Raw genomic sequence first — 21,550 nt, forward strand, 5'->3', positions numbered from 1 at the left:
GTGGGGCTGTGACTTCCTTCAGGCACAGGGCATCCAGAAGTGTGCAGAGGGATATGGATCAGAGGAAGAAATAACCAGTCTCGAGGACTTCACTCTTGGAGTAAGTGGGGGTGGAAGCATTCCTACCATGACCTGACACTTGAAAGATCTCAGGAGGAATGAAAAGTTCCCATCCACATGTCATGCTACTTCAAACATAAATAACAAAGAACTACGGAATACCAATTCCTTAAATTTCATGTTGTTGCTGATTTCTTCCTCTATTCATGCAAAGCAAACAATAGTCAGTAGAGGTTACCTGCTCATACTGCCTCTGCATGCTGATGGCACTTCTCCAATGTACAAGGTAAAGCCTTTAAGGGCTACCCCATCTGTGTGTTCAGTGTCGCTTCACCCTTTTCTAAGATCATTGATCCATCAGACTTATATTTCCTCTGTCTTATCTAAAGCATATTCATAGCATCAACCCGATTGTTCAATGTTTTTCTCTCTTCTTTAGAAGGGGCATAGTGGCAGGAGGCCCAGAACAATAAGATTAGGCTGTTTCTCCTCTCACATGACAGTAAGCAAATTCACATCGTAGACAGAATTTAACATGCATTATATAATGACGTTGAATCAGAATTTGTATATGATATATATGTGGTAGGCTTCTTACAACGTTTGGAAGCAATGCCTTCTGGAAGGTGTCAGGAAGCAGCAAAACCCTATGGAACCAAAACGACATAGTTGGATGAGTCGGTCAGACCTAAATGTTTCCTAAGTAACTGGACATCTATCTAGTCTGGTTGCTTTTTGTTTATTTCTTTGTTTTATAACCAGTTGGCCAATTTCATTTAAAAGTTCTGGAGCTAGTTAGAAAGCAAGCTTTCTAAAGTGTAAATATGCCTGTTATTAAAGTCACTTTTTAGTAAAAATACCAAAGGAATGTGTTTCATTTAAATGCTGAAAGCACAAAAGGCTCGTGTATGGAGCATGAAGAGTTGTGTACAGGAGAGCTCACGTATGCAGCTGGCAATGCTCAGCTGGTGACTTACAGCTATCTCAGTAAGGCTGAGCCCGTAGTAGGCACAATTGCAACTGCAATGCAAACTGCAATGCCAACTTCTTTGTTAAGTGTTTCAGTTCACTGTGAAACAAATGAGCAGAAACATCTAGGGAATGTAAGGGTGGGATCCATCTCATCCAGCTTGATATATCTACATCCGTGGTCTAGAGAGTGATTCATCTGACTAAAAGTAGATGCTTGCTTTAAAATGAGTTGACTCACTTTCTGGACAATATTGACTGTTTTGACTAGATCCCCATTGACTATGACTCCAGGCCTATCAGCTGCCTCTACCCAGTCTAAAACAGGAGAGAAATTCAATGAGTTTGACTGAAGGCTAGGGATATTCCTGGACATGATCAAGTAAACTAGTAGCTAATATAGACTATCTTCCAGCTCTCATTTTAGAGGAACTATTGATGATCCTACAGAAACATCACAATGGCAGAAATTATACTGAGACAATGTACCCCCCCAAAAAAAAGAAAGAAAGAAAAGGTAGGAAGGAATTATTATTATTACTATTATTAAAAATCTCCAGTATAGTGCTATATTTTTCCAATAATGTTATAATTTAATGTTTTATACCATGCATACACATACCATATATATGCATATATATCATTTGTAATATTTATATATATTCACCATGAACCAATTTCTATGTAATCAAAGTCCTGGGATATTAGGAAGAATATGTGTTTGTCAGTTTTCAGATTGTACCATAGGTGTTAAACTACAGCTTTATAAAATGTGCAGATCTTGAATTTTCTAAGATATTTTAAAAGAAAATATTTTCCTAATTAAGGGAAAAAAGACTCATTAGTTACAGCTTCTTTTGTACAAACATGTTCTTGTGACCAGCATGAGTGACGCTTTTAATAGATATGCTGAAACTGTTATGCTTTTTTCGGATCATAGACCCTCTTCTAAAACAAAACTGAGCAGCCACATATTTTTTTTTCTTACAGAGCATGATATAATTTAATCCAAGTGTTGAAAGCTGATAAATATTTTCTTCTTTTCCCATTTGGCAAATCCCATTTTCCCCTTCCCAATATTTCTAATCAAATATAAGTCTGTGTGTGGATTTGTTAACACTACTGAGGAAAGGAAAAGATGGTTCATATTCTAACTATTTTGTCACATAAACAGAGCCTATTTTTTATCAAACTAATGATGGAATGCTAGATTTAAGACAAAATCCAAGTAATGTTTTCTAGATATCAAAGGTTAAAAATATGCTGGACATTTTTCTTTAAGATAAGGGTTGTAATTATCCACTCCCTTATATTTGTCCTGTTACCTATACCTGTGGAAGCTGCTGCCAAATAAGAGATCCATTATCTACTTTGCAAAATTGTCAATGATTACACCAGGAGAAAGAAAAGTCATATATTCCATTAAAATATGTATCATGTACATTAAATTTTTTATGGGACATGAAATAGGTTCATACTGTTTCTTATAAAATTAATGGAATTTGATCACAATCGTAAGGAGATAGCTGACATTTTTTCCAAGCACTGTTTAGAATGTGCATACTTTTTAACAGCAAGATAATAACAAGCTGACTGATAAAAGTCAGCATTTCATTTTATACTATTCTTGTAATGCACAGCTCCATATACAGCCCTGCAGAGCATTGTGAGTGCAGCAACACCACATTCTCATATAGTTTTGCTAATGCTGAAGTTAAGCCGAGTGTTTGGAACATATGAATTAACACCAGTTAGAGGGCAACTATGATCTAACTCCAAATAGGTGCCACCTGCAGTCACGCACACTAGCTATCAACAGACAAGTATGCATTAACTATTAAGCAGATAAGAAACCCACAAAGGAAAACAGCAGTTTACAGTCCTGAAAACAACTGGGCTACTCCAACCCATCTGCCACTTTCTACTATCTCCGGTCTCATCTGAGGACAATAGAAAGGAGAATGTCTCTCAAACTAACCCTAACCCTGATTAATCATCCTCTTAGGTCTTTTCTTCAGTAGAGAAACATGAATTCTTTGAATATAGAGGCATGCTTTTCATAGTTCAGTATTAAGAGCCAGACTCAAAAAGAGATTCAGCCAGGTTTTAGGGTTCTACACTGAAAGATGCTGTCTTCAAACTCTAAACTCAGCTCTCATCTTTTGGCACTGAAATGTGGAGATGCCTCACCTTTGACTCTTGAGCTCGCCGAGGGCACAGGGTTCTAGCAGATCTGCAGTGGCAAGCTGTTGCCATCAGCTGTTCTCTCTCTCATCCCTCCGATGGACAAGTTGGAAACAATCTCAGGAGGTCACCCAGTCCAACTTCACATTCAAAGTACCTCTAACTAAAGCAGGTTGCTCAGTCAGGTTTTGTATATCTCAAAGGATGTAGGTTCCAAATCTACCAAAAACCTGTTCCAGTATTTGACTGCCCTCATGGTGAAAATATTTTCCTGCAGAATTTCCAGTGCTACACCTTGTGCTCTCACACTTGGCTCTTCTCTTATCACTATATACTTCCTAGAAAAGCCTGTATCTCTTCTCTATATTCCTCCCTACCACACCCTTCCCACAGAGTTGTGCTCCAGCCTGTGTGATCTTGGTGACACCTTGCTGCATCCACACCAGCATGTTGATGTCTTTCCAAAAAACAGTATTCCAGAAGCAGTCTCACAAGTGCCAAATAGAGGGGAATTGTTACTTTTGTGGACCTGCTGGTTATATATCTTGATACCATAATCCAGGATGTGGTTGGCCATGTTTGCCCCAGCTGCTGGCTCATGACTACCGCGTCCACAAGGACCCCAGATCCCTTTCTACAAAGCTGCTCTTTAGTCAGTTGACCTCCAGCTTGTGCAGTTGCAAGGGGTTCTTCCATGCCCAGCAATGGACTTCACAGTTGCCATTGCTGAGCTTGGTGAGGATCCTGGCATCCCATTCCTCTAGCTTGTCCTGGCCCCTGTGAATAACAGCCCCCTGGCATATCAACTGTTCCCCTGCAGGCAGGTAGCTTCCATAAATTTGCTGAGAGTGCACTCTCTCCCATGGTCCAGATCATTAACAATGAAGACATCAAACAGCATTAGCTCCAGAATCAGTCCCTGAGGGGGACTGCCACTAGCAACCAGCTGCCTGTTGGACTTTGTACTGCCGATCACAACCCGTTTAGCCTGGCAGTTCAGCCAATTTTCCATCCACCTTATCATTTGCTTATCCTGTCCATATCTCACCATTTTAGTTGTTAGGAAAATATCAAAGACCTTGGGAAAAGCTTGCTAAAGTGAAGATAAACAATATTCACTACTCTTCCCTTGTCCACAGAGCCAGTCACCTTACCTTGGAAGTCAATCAGGTTGATCAGGGACAGTTTCCTTTTTCACAAATTCTTGCTGCCTCCATCTGATCACCTTCTTGCCCTTCATGAGCTCAGAAATGGTTTCCAGGAGGAAATCTTCCAGGAAATTGAGGTTAGACTGTTTGGCCTGTAGTTCCCTGGATCATCTCTCTCAACCATCTTGAAGACGAGTGTGACATTTGCCATTTGCCATTTGCCATTGCCATCAGGGACCATCTCTATCACCAAAATATGTCAAAGTGGATGGTCAGCAGACTCACAGTAGCATGGCTAGCTGCCTTAGCACCCTTGGATGCATCCCATCTGTTCCCATGGACTTGTGTAAGTCCAGTTGGCTTAAGTGCTCATTCATTCTCTGCTGTGGCTATGGCTTCACTCCCACAGATTTTGCTATTAGCCTCAGGATTGAAGTTGTCTTACCAGTAAAACAAAACAAAATGAAACAAAAGGCAGAAAAGGCACTGAATATGTCATCCATCTCTATACCTTTTGTCTCTGTGTTCCCTGACACATAGAATATTTGGTACACATTTCCCTTAGGCTTCCTTTTTGCTGCCAACACACTTACTGAAGCCCTTTTTGTTGCCCTTCACATCCTGTGCTATTGCAACACCAGCTGAGCTTTGGCTAATTCCCTAATTCCCTCCCTGCAGACTTGGGCAATGTCTATATATTCCATCCAGGTAGTCCTGGTACTGTTTCTACCTTTAATATGCTTCCCCTTTGTGTTTGAGGTCAGTCAAGAACATCCTCTTCATCCATCCATACAGCTCTTGTACCACATTTCTTTAACTTTCGGTGATTTGGAATGGTTCACTTCCGTGTTCTGAAGAGGCTGTTCTTGAAGATCAATTGCTTGTACCAGGACTCCTTGATTTCCAGGGCAGTTTCCCATGGGATCCTGACAAGCAGATCCCTGAACAAGCTGAAATTCATTCTCCAGAATTCCAGGCTTCAAACTTTGCCATTTGCTTTCCTCACTTCTTTCATAATTTTAATCCATACTATCTTGTGGTCATCACGTCTAAAGCTGCCCTCAACCTTCACATCCCCAGGCAGTTTGTTCACAAGTAATAGGTCTAGCAGACTATTCCCCCTAGGTTTTATATATATACACACACACACACATATATATATATATATTTCACTTAATCCATGCTTCAAGTGCAGATAAGTGTCTGGAATCCAGTGTTCCCTAGAATGAGTTGCATTTCTACTGTCTTGACACCAGAAGCCTCACTTGGCCTCCAAGATCTGAATATCCCAATCACTTACTACAGCGAATCTCAGGAAGAAGCCTCCTTTAACACAGATGTAGCACTGAGAAATACTGTGACCCTGATGCAAAAGGCTCGTAACCTATCCTGAGGAGAAATGTGATATGAGTGTGAGGAGGCTAGAAACACGTGGTGCCAAGGCCTGTTGTGTTCGTCACCTCTGATAAGGTTAGGAGTGGAGATGGAGACTAAGGAGACCTTCTCAGGTTGTTGGTGTTAGCTTTGGAGATGAGCAGAGCAGTCTTATCCATGTTAAGTCCTATCCACTCATTAGTGTCTGCGGAACACATAGTACTCCAAGCCTCAGCAGTGCCAAAGATGAGAAAGGCAGTACGTTTGCAGCCAATTCACGTAGGCTTTTATAAGGTGAAACAGTTCTGAATATGACATCCTGTTACTGTATTTCACTTGCCAGTGATCTTCCTCGGTAATCTCGTGCTCAAGAAGTCTTGATATAGTGAGGGTTAGAACAGCTTCCTCAAAGTAGGACTTTTTAGCAGAATGGCCTCTAATTGATCCAGTGATTAAGGCTTTTGCCAGTGCACAGCTCCTGCCTATTCACCGTGGCCATAGACTTCCGAATTTAACGATGTCTTTGTCATCTTCTGAGTTTGTAATTCTGCTGTTCAATGTGCTGATCTTTCCTTGCTCTAAAATCATGACTGAACATTTATCAGAAATACATCACCTTCTAAGGCAGTTAAGGCTCCTTGCTCGCACAGGAGAGGACAGGGGCCAGACCTTGTAAGTCATGCTGAGCAAAAAGCAGACTTTGGAGAAGACTTGTAGAGGCACATGCACATCTTGAGTGTCTAATAAAGAGAAAGCAACTTACTACTTGTCTGAAATTCACTGTAGCAAGTCTCTCCATCTCAGCAGTGTCACTGAGAGCAACTGGTCTGGAGTGCTCCCTGTCTCATAGCTTACACAAACAGGGAAAAATTCTCTGATGTTGAGTAGTAGGGCCTGTGTATATCCTGCAAGGTGAACACAGATGTAATCTCTCACTTAAAATAAAACCTGGCTTTTCTCTGGTGAGGGCTGTAACTTCCCAGCTAATGGATTAGAAGCAGGAGGACAACTCTTCCTTCTGAGGAGGATTCCATGTCATATTTTAAACGAAAGGACACAAACACCAATCAGGATAGCACTCTGAGCTATAAATCCCAGGTAAAATAGGTTCCTGCTGACAGCAGTGCCAAGTGCCCCAGCTTAAAAAAGCTCCATGGTCCTCTTCTCTGCAAGATGTTTTCACTAGGCTAAGCTGTCCCACTCACTCTTGGCTCTTGCTGTTCCTATTCCAAGGCAATTATCCTGTCTCTCTAACAACGTAGGTTTGACATCTAAGTTGAAACTGCAGATTCTCCTGCTGACTGATTGCCTACCAGAAAGCTCTTTCAAGCATTACAGCCAAGCTTCGGGAATATTTGGGGCAGGATAGTACATTTAAAGTTCTTCACCTACAAGTTGGATACTATGCAGCCCTGATGTTCATTTTTTCATCAGGGCTCAGATTTTCCTTTTCCTTCAGACGAGAAATCCCATTCCTTTGGAAGCTGGGTTGCTTTCCAAGTGTAGAATGCTCCCTTTGTTCTCTTCATCTACAAATACCATACTGTGAGTGTTCAAGGATACCAAATCTGGGCTTTGTAGCAAGAAGTGGGAATATAGTCTGTATGGCCTTTTGCCGCTGAAAAACACATCCAGGTTCATGGGAAGGGCCATTTAAAATTTTTGATTTTTCTCTCAAACCTTGTCAACCACTTTAAATCCAGGTGCTATTATTTCCTTAAAACTTCACTTGATGGCTAAACTCAGATGTAAATAAATAAAAAATAAATCTTACTATGGATTAGATTCCCCAATCAGTACATCGTATTTTAATCTGAATTGTATGTCCAGCAGATAACAAATACAGTCTCTACCAGGAACTGTTTGAATTCTTAAGCCACGTTCCTTCAGTTATCTGTGTGCAGAACTTTCTACACGAATAATCCCATAATGTTAATGAAAGTTTCATAACTATAAAGTTAAGATACATTTTTAGATAATAGGTAGATTCACTAAAATAGGGAAATAAAATATGTGTGAAAACAGAGTTTGGTATCAGTTAAAAAATCATGTTTAACATAACAGTGACTCCATATTTACCAGTGAGTTCTTTCTGATTTTTTTTTTCTAGCATTATATTGGAAACACTTAAAAAAACTAGTTGGAGAAAAGGTAAGCAAAATGAGGGATTTTTACCATTTTAAGTGGAATAACAATCTTTAAAAGATGCCAGTTGTGGGGGGGCATGAATGACTACATTTAAGAGAAAAAAACATGATGCTGCCCTCCCAGTTCAGCCACAAGAGTTCTGGTACCTTTGATTTTACATGAAGAGTTGAACCAGGAGCTGTTTTAGAAGAAAACTGAAGTTCAGTGAAAGAGAAATTCTATTATAACACTAAGTTCTTTATCCTGTTTTTCTCCATTGTGAGAAGTACAACAGCTGGGCTGAAAGAGTATGGACTTTGTAGCTAAAATCTGAATTTATTACTTTTAAAAAGAAGGATAAAGAAGTTAGCCTGTCTCTTCATCTCCATTCCTTACTTTCCACATCCTCTGCTGTAATTCATGTATATGTTTTCTTCTTGTGATACAAAAAGGTTTTACGAGAGGAACGCAGATTTAGTTGAGTACTTTGAGCCTGTCCCAAGGCCTAACCTGCATGACAACTCTTCTCACTTCTCACAAATGTGGAGGCATTTGACTTGTCACTCTGGAGCTTTCCAAGGCTTGCAGGCAATTCAGGGGCCATACCTGTACTGGAACTGATGATGAGCAGTTGGGTTGTTCTGCTGAAGTCAAGTCCCTAGTTGTTGAAGGAAAACAGTGGAGGTGGTGAGGCTGGTGTTGCTGCTGGGCTCCAGCCCAAGCCTCTTCCATCATCAGATTAGTGACTTCCACCGTGAGCTGTTAAGAACTACCTCTCCCTGTGCTTTTCTAAAGCATAGGACATGTTTAATATGATTGACACGGGAATGTGAGGTTTCCTAATTGAAAACAAACAAAGTCAATACTTTTTTTTCCCCGTTAATTTAACCATGCTGTTTATACCATTAAATTATAATTTGGGAATAATTTAAGTTTCACCCTTCATTCTTTAAATTAAATTTAAATTCATTCTTTTCATTAAATTTAATTCTTCATTCTTCTGTACTTATGGGGAAGTCATGAACCTCAAGTCCGATGTGCTGTAGCTGCAGTGCCAAAGCATTGCAGAAAGGAAGTAGAGAAAGCAGAAGATGGAAAGAAGGCCAAAACAGCCAAGAATTGCCAGAAATTAAAACCAATGAGTCTATGGGAGGGCAGCAGTTTAGAGACTCAAGGGGAGACAACACAGTGCTTCAGCACTTCAGCATTCAATTTTCATGTCACCTGGAAACATTAATCTTACCAAACTCACACCTATGGTATGTGTCCTTTGTCTCTCATTTGCATGAAGATGTGTGGTAAGCATAACCACTCTAGCAATATCCCATATTTGTTCTGCTTCAGGTGTGGAATTTATTTCATATATGTATACAACTTAAAAATTATGCCCACAAAAATATAGAAAAAAATAGAAATGTACATATGTATAGAAAATTTAAATATAGATGTGTTATTGTCCAAAAGGTTCTATTTTTCAGTTCTTCATGAATGAAGGAGATAAACTTATTTCCAAATCTCAGTCTTTAAAATATCCATCAAACACAGCGCTCTATGGATATTTAGGTTCCACTTCCCTCCAACTCCAAGAACTGCAGACTCCAAAAGTTAGATCTTTGGATGAAGTGCAATGTTCTGTGGCACACAGGCTGAAAGTAGGCAACAGAAAGAAAATATAATAGGGTTTTTATCAGCAAAATGTTTTTTTTGAACTAATTTCTGTATTGTCTGTGTCCATCCCACAAGGACATGCTGCACATAAAATGAAAGTTAGTTTTCTATTTCTGTTTTCTTGTAAATACCACAAGATGACAGTTGTACCCCACCTGCCCTGACAAAGAAATAAAAGCACAGTTGACTATTCTGCCAGGTGCACTCCTTTCAAAATGCCTGTGGAACCTGGGCTAAATGGACTAGAGGAAATATTTATCAGAAGACCCACCACCATCTCTCTTTAAACAGCAACAAGAAAGTAGTAGCAGCACCTAATTGCCTCAATTTCAGGCTTCTTCAACTTCCTAATCAGCACGAACAAGAGGGGCATGCATTGTCCTGCTGTTCTTACCTGAATGGGCTGGATAATGGAGACTTTGAGGATGGAACAGAGGAAGAAGGAACCCTGCCTTCCCCAAGCTGATTATTTCTACCTTCTCTTGAACTGAGACACTGCTTTTCACACACTGAATCTCCTTAGGTACCTTTAAAAGGTAACGTTTTTTTTTGTCCTGTAAATTTTCAGCTGAATTAATCTTTATCTAGGTTGCAATATGGCTGCACAGCTGCTAGTACCAAGAAGGAAGAAGAGGATGAAGGCGGATGATATCCTCCTTTTCAGAAGCAGCACCAGTTTAAGCTGTATTAAACTAATTGTTGAATAACTCACTGTTAACTGACAACTAGCAGTGGTGCCACAACTTTGCATCTGAAGAAATGAGTTTGAGTATTTAGTGTGTAACTATAAAAAGCTACTCTGATGCAGAATCAAGCTATTGTTGCTGTTCAGAAACTGTACCAATTCACGAGCAGCTAACTTGGCAAATCAACTACTCTACTATATTAGTGATGCCATTATGCAAATTATTTATCAGCATCAGGGATTTGCCCAACATTACAGTTGTTCCTAAAACTAGATTGCACCCCAAAACCCACACTGGTCAAGAGGAGATTTGGATACTGTGTGTGCACGTGTTCGTGACTCAGAGGTGACCCCATGAAACAACTGCCACCTAAGTTATATTATATTCCAGATTTTGAGGGAATCTGAGAAGCTTTTACCTCAAAACTTATCTAATACAAGAGTTAGTAGTTGTCTGTTATATTTTTCTTCTACAACCTAAAGGCTTAAGGGACTCTAAAGTGCATAGGGTATTTTGCTCCCAATTAATTTTATGGATTGGGGTAAGCAGAGTCTTAATACATAATCTGGCACACAATTCAAGAGCTACTTCCTGTGGTAGCTAGTTTGTGGTAATGACATGTCATTTCTGCAGATTGTGTAAATTGCTGGCTCTGTCTTTATACTTCAATAAAATCTGTTTGCATAGCTCATACTTCTCCTTTCATTGCAATTAGGCAGGCAGAAATTCAAACAACAAAACTTTATTGTTCATGTCTGTAAGATAAATAACCAGAGCAAAGGATAAGATGATTTTAAAACCATGTAACGATGTGCAAACCACTGCTAAGTTATACTGAAATCCCAGTGTACTTTGAGAAGTGACTGATGTGCACAGGGAGAACACGAGTATCAGCTGCTTGTAAGTTTCCCATCTCCTCTGCGTACTCTCTTGTGTTCTTGTGCAAGTGATACATCACAGAACAGGAAAATGCTTCGGATGGCCAAATTCTGGTACCAAAGGCCATGAAAGTATATATGTGTAACTGTGTGTAACATACATTCAGACAAAAGATTATATATATTTTTGTAATAACTATCTAATCCTTTCTTCCATTTCCACAAAAAAATGCTGAGAAATCCTTTTTTAGAGCTCAAAGTACACACGAAGTATTTTAAAATAGCAAACTCTTATCAAAAATTAATTGGCAACACTGTTGCAGAATATAAACTCAACTGGTGAGTTTCTTTGTAAGTTTCTATACTATTTTTGAGCAGTGAATTGGCAGCAGCTTTGTCCAATTAACTTTGACATGAACCAAGCATGATAAAGAGAACCATTTAGCAATACTTAAGTCCTGATACTTTTATCATCCATTAGACTCTGCACGCAATACAGGGACTTTGGTTCTAAGAGATGATCCAACATTTTCTGAGCACTGCCACTCCAGTGCTGGAGCCCAGTTCCAACAGACTTACATGTACACGCAAACCTCTTTAATAAGTTTGGGCTCAGGTCCTGGAAAAACCTACAGGAGCTGCTCCTGTTCTCTTACTGATACGTGGAGGGCAGCAGCCCAAAGAATGGTGCACTCAAAGGCTGGCACAGTGCTGCTTTTGATAGTTTACACTCAAAATGTGCCACCCCAGATAGCTAGCCTGCAGTACTTTTTTCTGCCACACCCAGGCACATGCACCTGCCCACTTAGTACCACCTTTTCAACTGTTCAACTTTTCAACTTCTAATAGCTTCATTTGCAACTATAAAGCAGTGTTTCTTTTGAATTTGTATCATTTATTGCTACCCTTATTTAAGATAAGCATGCTTTACTAAAGTAATAACAAATTAACCCAAAATACATTTTGTGATTGGTGGCTTTGCTTTTCCTGGTTTTGAAAAATCTTCCTAACTTCCAATGGGCAGTGCTCTGCTGTTACAACTGATGAAAGGGCAACTTTGAAAAACTTCTTCATCAGACAGGACAACCCATTTTCAAGACACCTGAACAGAAATGGAGACGTTCTAACCTGGAGAGCTATGGTCTTCAAGACAGCTTTTTAGAAGGCCAGTGACCTCACAGTGTATCATTTGTGGTGCAGTTTTGTCATCTACCAGGGCAGGGGAAGATCTGTTGCAAACATCACATCCCCTCACTTTCCATGAAAATGTGTTGAAGAATACTGAAGCTGCTTAAATGGTTTGTTTGAATACTGTCTGTTTCTCTCCAGCTGGCAATGAACCACTTGCAGGGATGCAGAAGAAGTCAGCTTCACTGGCTCCTATACCGAGGAACTGTAACTTGCCACTGAAATGAGTAAGAACAAACAAAACAAAACAAAACAAAAAAGTCTTTGCTTCTGTATCTTCCCTGGGACCACAACTGCATCAAAAAGCAGACTTTTGGTTCAGGATAATTTATGAATACCTTGTGGAATATTAACAAAGATTTTTTACTAGAATAATGTTATTAACTTTAAGCCATAAAAATCTCAATTCTTTAGTAACTGTGCTTATGAAGACCATATAAACAGAACTAAAAAGCCTTCCCTCTCCCTCAACCATGGTGTTTTGTGTTTATTGTTTTTTTTTTTCTCCTTTCCTCATGTGAGAGGCATGTGAGCATAGAGTAGCCCTCTGTGTTCTAATTATATTGCTGCAAGACACATCCCAGACATTTTGCTAGGATGGGACGGGGACAGGGCAAGGACTGCTTAAATAAAGCAAACCACCGCATAAAGCTCTTCTACCACTCACGCCAAATTGAAATCAGTAGCACCACAATGAGGACAAAATGCTCTTAACATTATAGTCCCTAGCCATTCACCAAGCAATTTTTTTAATAATAATAAAAAAAAAAAAAATAAAAGCAATTTAAAAAAAGAGGTATCAGATAGTACTTACTAGGCTAAGCTTTTGTTAGCAATGAAACCACTAGAGAATAACAAACTAAGGTAGTCCTTTGAGAATATTCCCAGGACATCCAGTTAGTTGATCAAACTGTTCCAGACAGTCTGGACTGAGATGCTGTAACCACAGTGACAGGTAGCACAGAATGTGGTGATCACAGTGCTGCATAACAAAGAGATACAGTTCAGATACTACTGAAGGTCCAGTGAATATACCCAATGCTACACAACTGCTTCAGTTACTCATAGCCCTAAGCCTGTTTGAGGAAGTCGCCACCAAAATCACCCTTGTGAGGAACATTTTTACTACTGGGATTCCACATACAGGACTTGCTACCCTCCTTTCATATACTGATGCTGTACTTGGCAGTGTTATTCTGAGTAATTTAAATAATCTTGGAATGATCCGAGGACATCACAGGATAGCTGTCTTCTTGCGTTTGAGCCCAGTGTACAGATATTTTGCAATCACTCTGTATATTGTATATAGGGACTATAAATGCAAATGGTGCCAAATGGCTACTAGGATATGTTTGCAGGATTGAACGTCAATAGGGCTTCAGGCTCCAAGACATCTTTTAAGGAACAACTGTAGACACTGCTTTTCTGAGCTTAAAACTACCTTGGATGAAGTTTTCCAGGTCAGGTGTCTGCCTCAAGCTGGTGTGTTCAAATGGAACTTTCAACAAGAAGGAGCCAGGTACGTGCAAGAATGAAACTGGAGGAGAAAAAAACTTCCCATTTTTACTCAAGTACAGAAAAAGCCCTCATAATATACTTGAAAAGGCCTATGATTTCTTTACTTTGAAGAAAGAATTTGAAATTTTGTGGAGGAATAGACTTTGAATCAGGGATATGCCTTTTGGGTAGTTTTCCGATTGAATATTATGATAAAGCAATAAGCTTTTGAATCTCAAGCTGCACATGCACAGAGAGAGAAAAAAAAAAAAAAAGCCAGAAGCTAGCAGAAGCTAGGCTTGCTGAAACTCCCGTGGAATCAGCAGTGCTGCAGATTGGACCTAGCAAAGTTACTCCCACCTGAGGCAGCAGTGGGGAGTGCAATGAAGGCTGGAGCTCCACAGTGCTCAGTGCTCCCTCTTCTGGCACCCAGGCCAGGAAGGATGGACCCATGGCGCAGAGGGCAGGGAACAGACCTCGGGGGGGAGGGGAGAGCTCGGTGGGGTTGGGAAGCTGAAGCAAATTGTTCCTGGTGGTCATACCCAAATTCTATTTCTGCCTTTACCGGGGATTTACACCGAGCACTGAGTTTCTTATGTTGAGAAGGTGGCCTCTCATGAAGTGTTTCTCATTTTCTGAGTTCCAGATTTGAGCCTCTGGAAACTAAGCTCTGAAATACCTGGCAGTATCTACAATACTTACATCGCTTTCTTTACTGCAGCTTCCAAGCACCACAATAGCCTTCCACTAGAAAAGACCTCATAATGCAGACAGGACCACAGAACGCACAAACAAGCTCACAGTGTAGCCTACGGATGAATTAAAGCTGGCTCAGAAGTTATGGCTAGCACTTCTACTGCTGAACTGTCTTCACTCGTAAATAAATCTGTAAATTATATCTTTGAAACAGCACTTTGATTAAATAAAGAACAGGCCAAATTAGCAACCATTCTTGTATTGAATTCCTCTGCATCTTAACTTTCTCAACATTAAAGTGATGGTGATGCTACTACCTCCGAATTTTGGTAACTCAGTATACATGAAGCATTCACAGTCTCCTAACGATTACTCCAGAAAAGCCTGTAAGGAAAAGCAAAAAATCTCTACTCAGATAAACATTTAAACGCAATGCAGATACAGAGCTATACCTCCCTTTTTAAAATACTTCTCAGACAGAAGGACCCTACATAAAGAAGTATGATTACACAGTTACAGACTATCACAATACGCACACATGATGTCACACGTGGAAAACTCAAGTAATGAGCATGGAATTTTTCACCCCTAATTTTCATGTTTATATGTTAATGTTTGTATGCAATTATGCATAATCTTAATGTTCACTTGCAGATAGAAACTATCAGATTTTCATTTACAGTCAAGAACTCTTTGGCATGTGAAAAAAAAATAATCAAGTGTCACTGTGTTTTCTTCTAGAAATAAAGAAATTGATCTGATATGAACTTGCCTCCAGGCAGTTACCCAAACTTCAAAAATTATCACAAAAACATCTTTGAAAGCTTTGTTAGCGTATTTTGGCAAAAGGACAGGCTTCCTTAGGACAATACTTAAACGATGTTGGGAAACTTGCACTATCAAATACGTACCGTAATTTTTGTATAGTACTGCAAACGTGGCACGGACACCTGGATTAAGGACACAGCTCCATTTTCCTAAGTGCTAAGCACAACTAATTCACAGGGAACACAATGGAGGCTCTAATAACTTGGAAGCCTCTGAAAGAAAAACTAGCACCCACATTATTTAATTTTCCTAACACAAAGTGATGAATGAGCCCAGATTTATTAAAATGTAGGTAGCAGATCAATAGCAGAACTATTCTAAGGGTTTTGCTTACAGACACTTACTACACTTTTATCGTCTTTTAAATTTAGCTAAACTTGTAGCATTAAAAGATAAATAAATCTATTTTGACTTTGACTTATTTTGACTAACACTAGAGTAACTTGATGATGGATGAAATGACACTGGAAGAAGTTTCATTCTGAGAAGCCATACTGTAAACTCTGGGGGTACCAAAAACTTACCCAGCGCTGCTGTTTACACAGTTAGGGAACACACCACAAACAGTCCCTGGTGCAGCACATGACTTACGTCACTGGACGTTTGTGTTCTAGAAACTGAAATCAAATACTTAAAACTATAAAGAAAGCCTTAAGATTACAAATCAAGTGTGAGCATGTGCAGTACTATGTATCCCTGAATCAACCAAAGACAGAAACAAACTCTGCATTAACTACATCTAAGGAAATGTATCTGCAGTAGAAGTCACCTGTCACAATGTTGAAAGAATGCCAGAGTGGTGTTTGCCCCCCCCTAAAACTATCATTTTTTTCCTCACTCCCTTACTTGAGCACACATTTTCTATGATTACCCTTTTTCCTTCTTCAGCGGGACTGAAAAAATTCTTCCAGCTTCTGTACTGTTCTGTGACACATGCAAGGGAGTCTCAGACAGGGAAGAGACCTTTCCTCAGCGTGCAGTTTCCCAACCCTGCAGACGAGCTAGATAAGGAAAAGACTAAGCAGATTAGTTCATGTAACGCATTTTGACACTGCTACTACCCCTAATATCTGAAGACTTAGCTCAGAACCTGACTCTCCCAGCTCTGCACATAAGTTGCTCTTGGTATCTCTGGAAACCACAACATTAAAAATTGGCGGAACGTATAGGATGATAGATATACACTCTACTATTACTTTTTCCTAACTGTCTTTGATTATCCTTCATTTGCAGCAAGATTCTAGGTGAGACAGATCATATGTTAAGGTTCAAAATTCAGAAATAGTAGCAGCTCAGCATAATTAACATTTTTTGTAATATCTGGAGAAGAACAGTCATAGATTCCCCTAAGAGCTTTGAATACTATCATATTACTGCAAGTGACAGGAACTGATACTTGACTACATTTGATAGTCCATTATATGTAAACAACCTCAAAAACTGTTTCTCTCTAGCTTTTTTTTTTTTTCCAGTTATATTAGACACAACTGCAGTTAAATGGCTTTAGTCCAATGTTTTAAGTGCAATTTTCAAGTCAGGTGTCCCATCAGCATTTGACCAATGCGTTGAGATTTTTTTTTTTAAGTTAAGCTGAACATAGCACTACTTCCTTGTGTCTGAGCAACGCAACATTCAATACGATGCTGATCACCTATCAGTAGTCTGTAAGAGCAAGTCTATAGTAAGTAGATCACCAACAGACAGACTGAGAACCATAGCTAAACAGCAAATTTTCTCCTTCAGAAGTGCATCTGGGGGTATTAGTTTTTTTTCCATGACTTTTAAGTAATTGGCAATTCCAATAGGTTAGTTACTTACAGTGTTGTTTAACTGGTATTTCTTTCATCGACTACTTAAATTCTCAGTAAAGTTTTTCCAGCATGTATTATAATGAAATACATACATTGTCACATGTATTGTCTGTTCACATATTTACAGTTGCTCAAACTACTTCCTTTTTCATTTATGTCTATATAAAAGTTAACTAAGGCAACTGCTTACTTGGAGAAATTTCCCCATATTTTTAGCTACCATTTGCTGCCATTTGAATTGGTAAAATACAAAGATGAGACAGTGCTATGTGATGAGCAAATATTGCTGAGAGATCTGAAATACTGAAAACTCTCACACTAGTAGCATTTCATCATTTAAGACTTCTAAAAACATTATGAAGTTATTAGGCTTGCTTTTGCTTTATGTTAACTAGACCTCCCCCACCAATGTGTGATACCATCATTCTTGCTCTACAAAAGCCCTTAAAGTTTGAGCCAAATTTAACCTGATAGTTTCCGTATTTCAGAGCACAGTTCCTTTTTAACATTCAGAAGAACTCTCTCAGTTTTGCATCTCAATCAAACTTTCACACATGCAACCAGAAACATGAATCACACTAGTGCTATTTCAGGAAACAAGTACAGCTACGGTGGCAGGGGAAGTGTGCCATCCACCAGATCACACAAACATACAGGTAATCACAAGGTAACGCTGGAAATAGGTCGTTCACTAAGTGCAAATACCTTTGTTGTTGTTGTTGTTTTTAAAAAGCATGCACAAGTTTGCCTGTCAGGACATTCGTGACTTCTGCATTGCAGACCAATGTTTCTCAGAACCTCCGAATATTTTCCACCACTCAGGCCCTAATCTGCATTATAGGTATGATAACTTGAGAAATGCAGCACATATTTTTGGCCTGATAAGTGTAAGAAAAGGATATGAATTAGCTAAACTTTCTAAACTTACTGCTGAAGTATTGCCAAGCCCAAGTGTTCAGAACACATAAGTCAGGACCTACAAAAGAACTATGATTTCAAAAGCACTGCAGTTTTGAAAGCAAGTGGGAGTGCGTTCACGTATTTATTTTTACTTCTCCTTCAGTTGCATTTAGGGTTTTCCTGCTTCATGTTTCATACTACATTGCACAACTGAAGAACTCTCAACTATGAAGTGTTTTTAATTTGGGACTTACATGATCATAAAATTCACTGATTCCAACAGCAGGACCTTTGTGAAGTACAGCAAATACTGGGAAATTACAATAGTTATAGATAGTATTTAAGGAAGTATTTAATCAATTTACTTGATTATTTACAACAGTATTTATGGAGCCCATTTTTCCAACTGTTTTATTTCCTGAGTAGTAGTAACTGAAAAATAAGATGAGGAAGGCATACAACACATTCATAAATTTATGAGGGAAGTGTCATTCAAAGAATGAACTTAAGAAGTTGTTTTTTTCAATGTAAAATCATTATTTATTATTATTTTTTAAGATTATCTAAAACAAACCAGCAAGAGTAGTTAAATTCCACTAACTGCAGTGGAAATTTTGTGCAAGTGTGCAGAAGTATCCTGTAATATTGTACATTCACTTTCCTGTCTTTGCTGTAATGCTTAGCATTTAATTTCATGCATTAAAGATCTTTAATTTATGACTTAATACAGTACCATTACTGTACTAGCCACTTATAATCTATACAAAGTAGGAGCATCTTTATACCAGCTTGCACACCCAAATGAAATAAATAATTTTAGAATATTATTTGGTAAGAAGAGGTAGGACTAATGCCTGTCTGAGTAAATGCCCCTTGTTAAAAGATGCATTTATCACAGCAAGCTGAGCAAACAGTGAAACCTAACATACACAGTTAGCCTAACGTATGCAGTTAAATTCAACAGTTTAACATTTGTTATTAAAACTGGTTGAGATGAATGTCACTGAAATTTACCACTGGTTTTCTGACCCTTTCTCCTCTACCAGGTGTTCACCAGTAATTCTTGTGTTTATTTTCAGACTGCACCTTCATTATACATGACTGTCTGCAGTCTTCAGGGGATTTACTCTCTCCTCTCGTCCATTTAATAGGATGCATTTTCTAAAAAAACATATATATACACACACCAGTGCAAGCACGCAAACAAAATACGCTAATTTCTGTTTCTAAGGATTTACAGTTTACTATTTAATGTAAGTAGCATTCAGCTAGTGATACTAGTTACTCTAATCAAAATGTAATGTTGCCACAATTCAACAGCAGCACAGCAGAAATGAAAATGGAAATGAGAAAGAATATTTCACCCACCAGAAAGCAAATGCAGTTAGTGGGCAACTGACAAGAACAATTGTGGCCTGCTCTGGATAGTAGCAGCTGGGCAGACAGGTAATAAGCACAGAATTTAATATTAAAGATTCAGGGAAAAAAAAGCTTGAGACTGCAACATGGGATACAGCTATTAGAATACAAAAATTGTTGACACAGTTGTACTTAAAAAAACAACCCCCCCCCCCCCCCCCCCCCCAAAAAAAAAACAACACACAACCACCACTACTGAACAGTGACAATTCAATTACTGGCTCTGTACTGTCTGCAACTATGCTGATTCCACACGTAATATTTACACACCAAAATTCATTGTATATATTAACTTTCATAAACAGTTTATAATAACACAGATTTTATTTTACAATTAAATGACTTCAAAATGCATTGACAGGTACTATACAGAGATCAATAAATAGATTAAAAAAAAGCAGCAGGATTTTTTTTATCTTTTTACCTACATTTCATCCTCGAGCCTTTAATACGCAACAAGCTATAATTCTGATTCTTAAATACTAATATAATATTGGTACGTTAATAATTATCACTTCAACAATGAAATAGGTTAACACTTTTATTTAGGCATCATTAAAACGCATGCAATATTAAATCAGGTAAATCAGGAAAAAAAAAAAAGCCTTAATTCATAAACCCTTTCTCTGCCTCAAAGGAGAGGGGAGCCCCCATCACCACAAAAACAGCCAAACAGGTGGTATAATACAAATATAGCTTCTCAGCCATATCGCATGGGATCTCCATCTATTCCAGGTACACGCTAAAGAAGCAAGCTACAGAAAGGCAGACATCGTTAATGTAAAACAGCAATTATTACCAAGCTGGCATCACAAGATCAGAGTCCAATACAGACATTTTGTACCTTGGTGCTGGATAGTGTTACTTGAAGCATCAGCCTAATAGCCGGTTTATTCATAAGGCACGCACTAAAATGAAACAAACAGTAATTAAGTGCTGACAGTGACCTAGTTAGCTACACGAGGAGCCAGCTCGTCCTGTCATTCAGTACAGGTTCGCCAGAATCCCATAGGCACGGTCCCCTCCGCCCGGGCTGCGCGGCCAACAGCGCCTCTCGCCCGGGCAGCCCCGGCCTCCCCCGCCGGGCCGTGCCGGGCCGTGCCGGGCCGCCGGCCGCTCCCGCAGCCCCCGGAGCCCTCGGATGGGGGCGAGCTGGGCCCCGGAGCCGGGGCGGGCAGCGCCGAGGCCGCCGCCTGCCTTCTTTTCCCTTCCCTTCCCTTCTCTACCCCTCCCTTCCCCTCCCCTCCCCTCCCCCGCGCCGCAGCTCCGGCGGCTCGGCGCTGGGCTGAGGCAGCCGCTGACTCGCTGGCTGCTCGCGTCCCCCCTCACCTCCCTCTCCTCCCTCCCTCCCTGCCTGCCCCCCCGCGCACACTTTGTAGAAAAGTCTCCTCTCGGCGGCGGGAGGGCGGTGAAATCCTCCGCTCTCCTCCCTCCGCGCCGTAACGCGAACGAAGCCGCCGCCTTCTGTTCCTCAGCCTTGGCCAAGTCGGCGTTTTGTTGACAGGCTCTGCCGGGCACAAAATGGGGCTGCTGCCGCTTCCATGGGCGCCGCCATTTTGTGAGGAGCCGCCGCCGCGCTGCCTGCAGCCGGAGCCGCAGCCTCAGCCTCAGCCGGCGGCGGCCCCGGGCGCGGCGGAGCGGCGGCGGCCGGGGTCTGTGTAATGGTTGAATAAAGTGACCCCCTCCAGGGAATCCCCAGCTGACGGTTACGTAAGGGACCGTGCGCAATTGCCGAGCATGGAAACCCACCTCGCCCTGCTACGCAACTCGCCTGTCCTCCCCTCTCTGCCACCCACTCCCCTCGCGCGGGGCGAGGAGAGCCACTCACCTCTGCCGCCCGCCCCTCGCCGAGGGGAGACCCCCCGCTCGGGAGGAATTCGGAGGCGAGATTAAAAACCACCGCCCTCTCCCGCGAAGGAAGGTTTAGCTGCGTGTGCCTGAAAGAGCGATTTGGACCCCTCAATCGCTTGTTTGTTTTAAGCCTCTCCCGTTCACATTATCCTGGCTTTGGGAGCCTATTGCTGAAATAGCAGAAACTCAAAGTGTCGCAGGCAGGAGCCTGCTGCAGGTCTCGTTTAAGTCTGGGGGACGGGGGGGGCACCCAAGGCTACAGTGAA

The 21,550-nt window shown here is 40.4% G+C and overlaps 1 long non-coding RNA gene across 12 annotated transcripts; it reads right to left on the reverse strand.

Moving 5' to 3' along the window:
* Positions 1 to 1,555: 1,555 nt before the first annotated feature.
* On the reverse strand, positions 1,556 to 21,176 carry LOC125182998 (uncharacterized). 12 transcript variants are annotated; one of them, XR_010829349.1, is made up of 8 exons: positions 20,804 to 21,176; positions 20,278 to 20,341; positions 16,175 to 16,304; positions 14,793 to 14,859; positions 14,482 to 14,588; positions 13,724 to 13,819; positions 12,223 to 12,500; positions 1,556 to 9,508 (listed from the first exon to the last, which is right to left on the reverse strand). It is a non-coding gene; the product is annotated as an uncharacterized lncRNA (long non-coding RNA). The 12 variants fall into 12 exon arrangements; XR_010829342.1 differs by having other exon boundaries at positions 1,557 to 9,508; positions 15,387 to 16,304; XR_010829343.1 differs by having other exon boundaries at positions 14,482 to 14,859.
* Positions 21,177 to 21,550: the final 374 nt, after the last annotated feature.

This window comes from Anser cygnoides, chromosome 1 (assembly GCF_040182565.1).
Source record: "Anser cygnoides isolate HZ-2024a breed goose chromosome 1, Taihu_goose_T2T_genome, whole genome shotgun sequence".
Classification (NCBI taxonomy): Eukaryota; Metazoa; Chordata; class Aves; order Anseriformes; family Anatidae; genus Anser; species Anser cygnoides.